Raw genomic sequence first — 7,938 nt, 5'->3', positions numbered from 1 at the left:
TACAATATTATCCAGTTACTCGGGAGGCTGAGGCAGGAGAATGGGGTGAACCTGGGAGGCAGAGCTTGCAGTGAGCCGAGATCACGCCACTGTACTCTAGCCTGGGTGACAGAGCGAGACTCTGTCTCAAAAAAAAAAAACAAACAAAAAAAATATTATATACAAACATGAGTAGTAGCTTATATTTGATAAATGCTAATGAGGAGTCCAGAAAATTAAATCTTTGGGAATTTAGAGTCAGGAAGATCTTAGTAGGCGGAGGCAACTGACAAGAGCTTTGAAAAGGCAGTGGGATAATCAGGAGAGACAGCTCCGGAAAGGCATTCCAGAAAAGGAAGATGAGCAGAGGCAGAGTTTAATTTGAGTAAATGTGCATGAAATAGAGTGCTCCGCTGTGCCAGAAGTAGAGGATTTGCGTGGGGGTAGAGTAGGAGATAAGGGCCCTTGATGATTCAACATTTACAACTCTTACACTTTAAACATTAATTTTTCTCTCAAATGCCTCCAGGTCGCACTCTACTAAACTCCTTGAAGGGTGGGGACCTTTATCTTATCAACCTTGATACCTTCAGTGCTTAACACAGTACGTTCAGTTCCTGGTACAGAAAAGGCATTCTGTAAGTATTTGTTGAATGAATGAATGAATGTATCTCAGATAGAGTAAGTGAATTTCTCAAGGTCAAACAACACTAGGTGATACTGTTATGACTGTAATCAACCATTTGTTTTGTTTTATTTTGAGACAGAGTCTCGCTCTGTCATTCAGGCTGGAAGTGCAGTGGCGTGATCTCGGCTCACTGCAACCTCCGCCTCCCACGTTCAAGAGATTCTCCTGCCTCAGCCTCCAGAGTAGCTGGGACTACAGGCACACGCCACCACACCCAGCTAATTTTTGTATTTTTAGTAGAAACGGGTTTTCACCATACTCCTGACCTCATGATCTGCCTGCCTCAACCTCCCAAAGTGCTGGGATTACAGGCGTGAGCCACTGTGCTGGGCCTCACCCATTTGTTTTTACTCTCTTCAGACATGAATGATGAAACGTTACAGAATCCTTATTTCTTCATTCTCCTTTGCTTTTTGGAAATTTTCTCGGGTGAACCTTACCTTCTACAGAGTAACAGAACCAGTAGGATGTATATGTACATAGAAACACATTTATGAGCAGGAATTGGTTCACATGATTATGGCAGCTGAGAAGTCCCAGCATCTGTAGGGTGAGTCAGCAGCTACAGACCCAGGAGAGCAGGTGGGGTAGGTCCAGGCAGAGTTTGAAGGCCTGAAAACCAGGAAGCCAATGAAGTCAAGGAAAAAGCCAGCGTCTCACACTGAAGGCAGTCAGGAAGATTTCTTTTCTTTTCCTTTCTTTTTCTTCTCTCTCTCTCTCTCTCTCGCCTCTCGTACTGTATTAAGCACTGACTCGCTTTGTCACCCAGGCCGGAGTGCAGTTGCCTGATCTCACTGCAACCTCTGCCTCCCGGGTTCAAGCAATTCTCCTGCCTCAGACTCCCTAGTAGCTGGGATTACAGGCATGTGCCACCACCCCTGGCTAATTTTGTATTTTTAGTAGAGACAGGGTTTCACCACGTTGGCCAGGCTGGTCTTGAAATACTGACCTCAGGTCATTGCATTTAATAAATATGGCATTCCACTACTACTTCTTTGATTCTATCAGACAGTCTTCAAATATTGAGTTGTGATACTCCTGCATCGCAGAAACCATTCATTTACATTTCTGTTTTCTTTTTTTTTTGAGGCAGGGTCTCTCTCTGTCGCCCAGGCTGGAGTGCAGTGGTGTGATCTTGACTCACTGCAGCCTCGACCTCCCAGGTGCAAGCAATCCTCTCATCTCAGCCTGCTCAATAGCTGGAACTACAGACATGCACCACCATGCCTGTCTAATTTTTGTATTTTTTTTTTTTTTTTGTAGAGGAGGGGTTTCGCTATGTTGGCCAGGCTGGTCTTAAACTCCTGGGTTCAAGTGATCTGCATGCCTTGGCCTCCCAAAGTGTTGGGATTACAGGCATGAGCCACCACTCCTGGCCTCATTTACATTTCTAATTTCAATTCCTAGTATAGTTCCTGGTATGTAGTAAGCATGTGATAAAAATTTTAAGAATACTTATTATTGTTGTCTCTGAGAAAAACATAATTTATGGTATCTGAATTCTGTAGCCCTGTAAGAAAATCTGTATATTAAAAATATACAAAGTTTAAGAACAACTATGTTTTATTTATGCACAAATGTTTATTTGATTTGAAATGAAACTTTGGAGAAGTTATAATAGCAAAGGTCTTCTTTTCCTTCATGTTTCTTAATTATGTTGCCTTATTAACCTTTCATTCTAAAATAGTTTCTATGAACAACTAAACAAGACATGATAGTTGACTCAATCAATAAAATATATAGCATGTTTGCATCAGGACATATTTAAATCTCAGTGGCACAAATATAATATTATATTACACTAAATAATACTTTATATTTTGCAAATTATTTTATTATCACATTTGATCTGTATAACAATCTTATAGATGTCACTATCCCCATTTTACAGGTGAGGAAACTGAGGAATGAGAAATGCAAACCAGTATGCCAGTCACCAAGTGTCAGATTAATTACTGAGCTAGAGGCCAAACGAGGTGGCTCAAGCCTATACTCGTAGCACTTTGGGAGGCCGAGGCAGGCAGATTGCTTGAGCTCAAGAGTTCGAGACCAGCTTGGGCAAGAAAAAGAAAAATTAGCAGGGTGTGGTGGCACATGCCTGTAGTCCCAGCTACTTGGGAGGCTGAGGTGAGAGGCTCACTTGAGCCCAAGAGGTTGAAGCTGCAATGAGCTGTGGTTCTACCACTGCACTCCAACCTGGGTGACAGAGTAAGACCCTGTCTCAAGGTGACGAAATAATTAGAACTATCCCAAATCTACTATCACGAATGGTATAGTTATTTTGTATCATTGTATAATTTCCTCCTGCTACTTACTCCTTCAGGTTCTAAGGGAGAGTAAGTTCCAGTTGGTTTCCAAAAGCCCCAGCTTAAATGGCTTCCTGGCAATTTTGATCTTAAAGACTGTCTTTTTAAGCTGGCCAGAGCAGCTGGCAAAAAGAGAAAAAAAAAGATTATGTCGGCTGGGCGAGGTGACTCACGCCTGTAATCCCAGCACTTTAGGAGGCTGAGGCGGGCGGATTACGAGGTCAGGAGATCGCGACCATCCTGGCTAACACAGTGAAACCCCGTCTCTACTAAAGAATACAAAGAAGTAGCTGGGTGTAGTGGCGATCCCAGCTACTCAGGAGGCTGAGGCAGGAGAATGGCGTGAACCCAGGAGGCAGAGGTTGCAGTGAGCCGAGATTGCACCACTGCACTCCACTCCAGCCTGGGCGACAGAGCAAGACTCCGTCTCAAAAAACAAAACAAAACAAAACAAAAAAGACTGTATCTTTTCTTCTTTTTTCTCTCTGTCTCTCCTTTAGTACCTAGAACATATGCAGAAGGTGCTTAGTATACTCGTGAGCAATGAATACATAAATAAAGTGAGTTTAGAAGAGACTTAGGAAAGTCTGGGTAGTGGAATGGGAATGCTCTTCTTTGTTAGAAGATAATAGATACCTCAGCACTGGGACATCAGCAGTGACAATCCTGCGTCACAGTTGGTGAGAAGCAGCAGGAAATAAGGGGGAATGGAGGCGGAGGCAGGCACAGAGGCAGTTCAAGGAAATGAAGGCAAACTGTGGTCATGAGACCAAAGACAAGGAGAGCTGGGGAAGGGAATGATGTCATCAGAACAACAATAGAGGAAGATGGTTTTGGCAACAGCTTTTGAATAGACTTTGAAGAAAAAAATCAGAGAGAGGGGAAAAAGGAAACGGGAAAGGGAAGTCTGTTGAGAACTCAGCATGACATTTGGAGTGGGTGGAGAGCTTCCTGTATAGCTTGATGTTTGGAACATCTGGTCACCTCTTACAATAACAAAACCTTAGAAACTTCAGCTTTCTCAAGTGGCCAGGTTAGAATGAGTGTGAATTCCATGGCCAAACCATCATTGCCGGAAGACGGGAATATCTAAAGAAAGAAAAATTCAGATGGAAACTGACTCAACACTGAGAACACCCCCACTAGTTTTTCGATATAAGTATTCATATTTGTAAATGTATATATGCTTTATTTTTGGAATACAGTATTAGCTTTGTATTAAATTTAAAGCGTTAAGTCTACTTTAATTCAATTATCTCAAAGGGCGAAAGGTAACCAACAGATTTACAAAGAAAGCAATTGTTTTCAAAGCTTATGATTTTCACAACCCATTTGTTGCATTAATTTTTGCTGGAGTCCATACCTTGTTTCATTTCCAATACTGGCCAAAATTATCCACAACTCAATTGTGCCCTCTAGTGTTTATTAGCATTTAGTGATGGCCACTTTGGAGGTTTTTGGAGGTTTTTTTTTTTTTGAGACAGAGTCTTGCTGTGTCGCCCAGGCTGGAGTACAGTGGCGTGATCTCAGCTCACTGCAACCTCTGCCTCCCGGGTTCAAGCCATTCTCCTGCCTCAGCCTCCTGAGTAGCTGGGATTACAGGCGTGCACCACCACAACCAGCTAATTTTTGTATTTTTAGTAGAGATGGGGTATCACCATGTTGGTCAGGCTGGTGTCGAACTCCTGACCTCATGATCCACCTGCCTGGGCCTCCCAAAGTCCTGGGATTACAAGCGTGAGCCCCCGCACCCGGCCTACTTTGGAGTTTTAAAAAGTGATCCCACAGAACCAGACTCTTCTAATGGGCAGGGAAGCTAATAATGATTCCCACATTGTCATCTTTAGGTTACTTACCATAGCAATCAATCTCAGTGCCTTAAAAAAATGAAGTTTTTTTCTCACAGAAGGTTTAATGCGGTTTGGCTGGGCTTCTCTGCAAGCAATGTCTTGGAGATCGAGGCTTCCTGCATTTGGCAATCCCTAGCACCTTCTCACCTGCCATGACAGGGTAAGAAAAGCATGGAGGAGGCACACTTGATTTTAACTGCTTCGGCCTGGAACTGACACATGTCACCCTGCTATTTCCTATTGACTAGAACTCGTAACCTGGCCCCAGCCCGGTGGTAAGGGAGCCAGGAGGACGTGGAGAAGCCTGTGAATTTGTTCTGGGAGCACTAAGTGCCTCTGTTAAAGCTTCCGCCAGAGCAGCTAGGAAACAAGCATAATGGATATTCTAGCTTTATTATTTTGGAAAATAGTTTTTATTTGAGATTTTCCAAAAACAAAGTATTCAATCAGAAAGAAAGAATAACAATGGTAATTTTTTTTTTTTTTTTTTTTGGCGATAGGGTCTCGATCTGTCACCCAAGCTGGAGTGCAATGGCATGATCTCAGCTCACTGCAACTTCTGTCTCCTGGGTTCAAGCGATTCTCCTGCCTCAGTCTCCCGAAGAGCTGGGATTACAGGTGTGTGCCACCGCACCTGGCTAATTTTTGTATTTTTAGTAGAGACAGGGTTTCACCATGTTGGCCAGGCTGGTCTTGAACTTCTGACCTCAAGTGATCCGCCCACCTCGGCCTCCCAAAGTGTTGGGATTACAGGCATGAGCCACTGTGCCTGGCCTAATTTTTGCATTTTTAGTGGAGATGGGTTTCACCATGCTGGCCAGGATGGTTTCAAACTTCTGACCTCAACTGATCCGCACACCTCAGCCTCCCAAAGTGCTGGGATTATAGGCGTGAACCACCACACCCAGTCAGATTTACTTTCCAACCTGACTCTGGCATAGCATTAGGAGACAAATAAGGAAAGCAAAATATTTTACCCCAAAACAAGTTTATCTGCTATATTTTGAAATGACTCTGCAAAGCTATTTTTTTGTGGGGGAAAGTTTGCATCTGTAAAGGATCTCTATTAACTTAGCTGGATCTTTTTCTTCCAGACCCTCCCAATCCTAAAGAGATTATCTAAAATCTGAATAGGAAACATTTGTCATCCTATTATCTCCAAGGGCAGCCACTAGAAGACTTCAAAAGAACTTTGGTCTCCACAATCTTCTTTTTTTCTGAGATGGAGTCTTGCTCTGTAGCCCAGGCTGCAGTGTGGTGGCCCAATCTCGGCTCACTGCAAGCTCCACCTCCTGGGTTCACGCCATTCTCCTGCCTCAGCCTCCTGGTAGCTGGGACTACAGGCGCCTGCCACCACACCCGGCTAATTTTTTTGTATTTTTAGTAGAGACGGGGTTTCACCATGTTAGACAGGATGGTCTCGATCTCCTGACCTCGTGATTTGCCTATCTTGGCCTCCCAATGTGCTGGAATTACAGGGGTGAACCACTGGGCCCGGCTCACAATCTTTATCTTAACCTGAACATTTCTTTTCTATCAATCCCAGGCCTTTTTTTTTTTTTTTTTTTTTTTTTTTTTTGTGACAGAGTCTAGCTCTGTCACCCAGGCTGGAGTGCAGTGGCATGATCTCAGCTCACTGTAACCTCCATCTCCCGGGCTCAAGTGATTCCCCTGCCTCAGCCTCCCGAGTAGCTGGGATTACAGGTGCCCGCCACCATGCCCAGCTAATTTTTGTATTTTTAGTAGAGACGGGGTTTCACTGTGTTGGTCAGCTTGGTCTCGAACTCCTGACCTCAGGTGATCCACCCACCTCGGCCTCTCAAAGTGCTGGGATTACAGGCATAAGCCACTGTGCCCAGGCCAATCCCAGGTCTTCAGACAAAGTCAACTCATTGTCAACCAGAAAATGTTCAAATTCACCTATAGCCTGGAAGGCCCAGCTTCGTGTTGTCCCACCTTTCTGGACCAATCCCATGTATTTCTTAAATGTATTTGATTGATGTCTCATGCCTCTCTAAAATGTATAAAACCAAGCTGCACCCCGACCACCTTGGGCACATGTTCTCAGGACCTCCTGAGGGCTGTCTCATGGGCCATAGCCACTCATATTTGGCTCAGAATAAATCTTTTCAAATATTTTAGAGTGTGACTCTGTTGACAATATGGAGGTGCTGTAGGATGTTAGGCACATTATTACCAGCTTCGCCGTGTTTTTGAAAGTTTTTATTATAATTCTATTGCTAATAGTATGGTTAACCTCCATATAATAATACAGCAGTCCCTCCTTATCTGTTCAGAATACATTCTGAGATCCCCAGTGGATGCCTGAAATCGCTATAGTACCAAACTCTATAGATACTGGGTTTTTTTTGTAGATATAGACACAGGCATATCCCTATGATAAAAGTTAATTTATAAATGAGGCACAGAAGAGATCAACAATAACTAATGATAAATAGAACAATTATAACAATATGCCAGCATTCCTACCCTTGTGCTTTGAGGCCATCATTAAGTCAAATAAAGCTTAAGTGAGGGAAGTGACTCCCGTAAGGGCGCAAAGCAGCGTGGCCGGGGTCCGAGCTGGGGTTCTGTCCCCGCTGGACTGGCACCCCAGCTGGACTGGCACCCCAGCTGGACTACCCCCATGGAACTCAGCGCCAATTACCTCCGGGAGAAGCTGCAGCGGACCCAGAGGTGGAGCACGTGGAGGTGGAGGACACGACCTTCAACCGTTGCGCCTGTAGCTTCCTGGTGGTGTCAGCCAAGTTCGAGGGGAAGCCGCTGCTTCAGAGGCACCGGCTGGTGAATGCGTGCCTAGCAGAAGAACTCTCGCACACCCATGCCTTTGAACAGAAAACCCTGACCCCAGAGCAGTGGGCCCGTGAGCAGCAGAAATGAGGGACTGGATCCTGCACAGTCATTAAGTTATAAATCTGGACCAAAAAAAAACCCCCAAAAAACTTTAAATGAGCACACACACTTCAGTACCATGACAGTTGATCTGATAACTGGGCCAGCTACTAAGTGATTGATGGGCAGGTAGTGTAGACGGCACGGAGACACTGGACAAAGGGATGATTCACAACCAGCCCCAAGCAGGATGAAACAGGAC

Source organism: Theropithecus gelada, chromosome 18 (assembly GCF_003255815.1).
Source record: "Theropithecus gelada isolate Dixy chromosome 18, Tgel_1.0, whole genome shotgun sequence".
Taxonomy (NCBI): Eukaryota; Metazoa; Chordata; class Mammalia; order Primates; family Cercopithecidae; genus Theropithecus; species Theropithecus gelada.
This window is presented reverse-complemented; position numbering follows the sequence as displayed.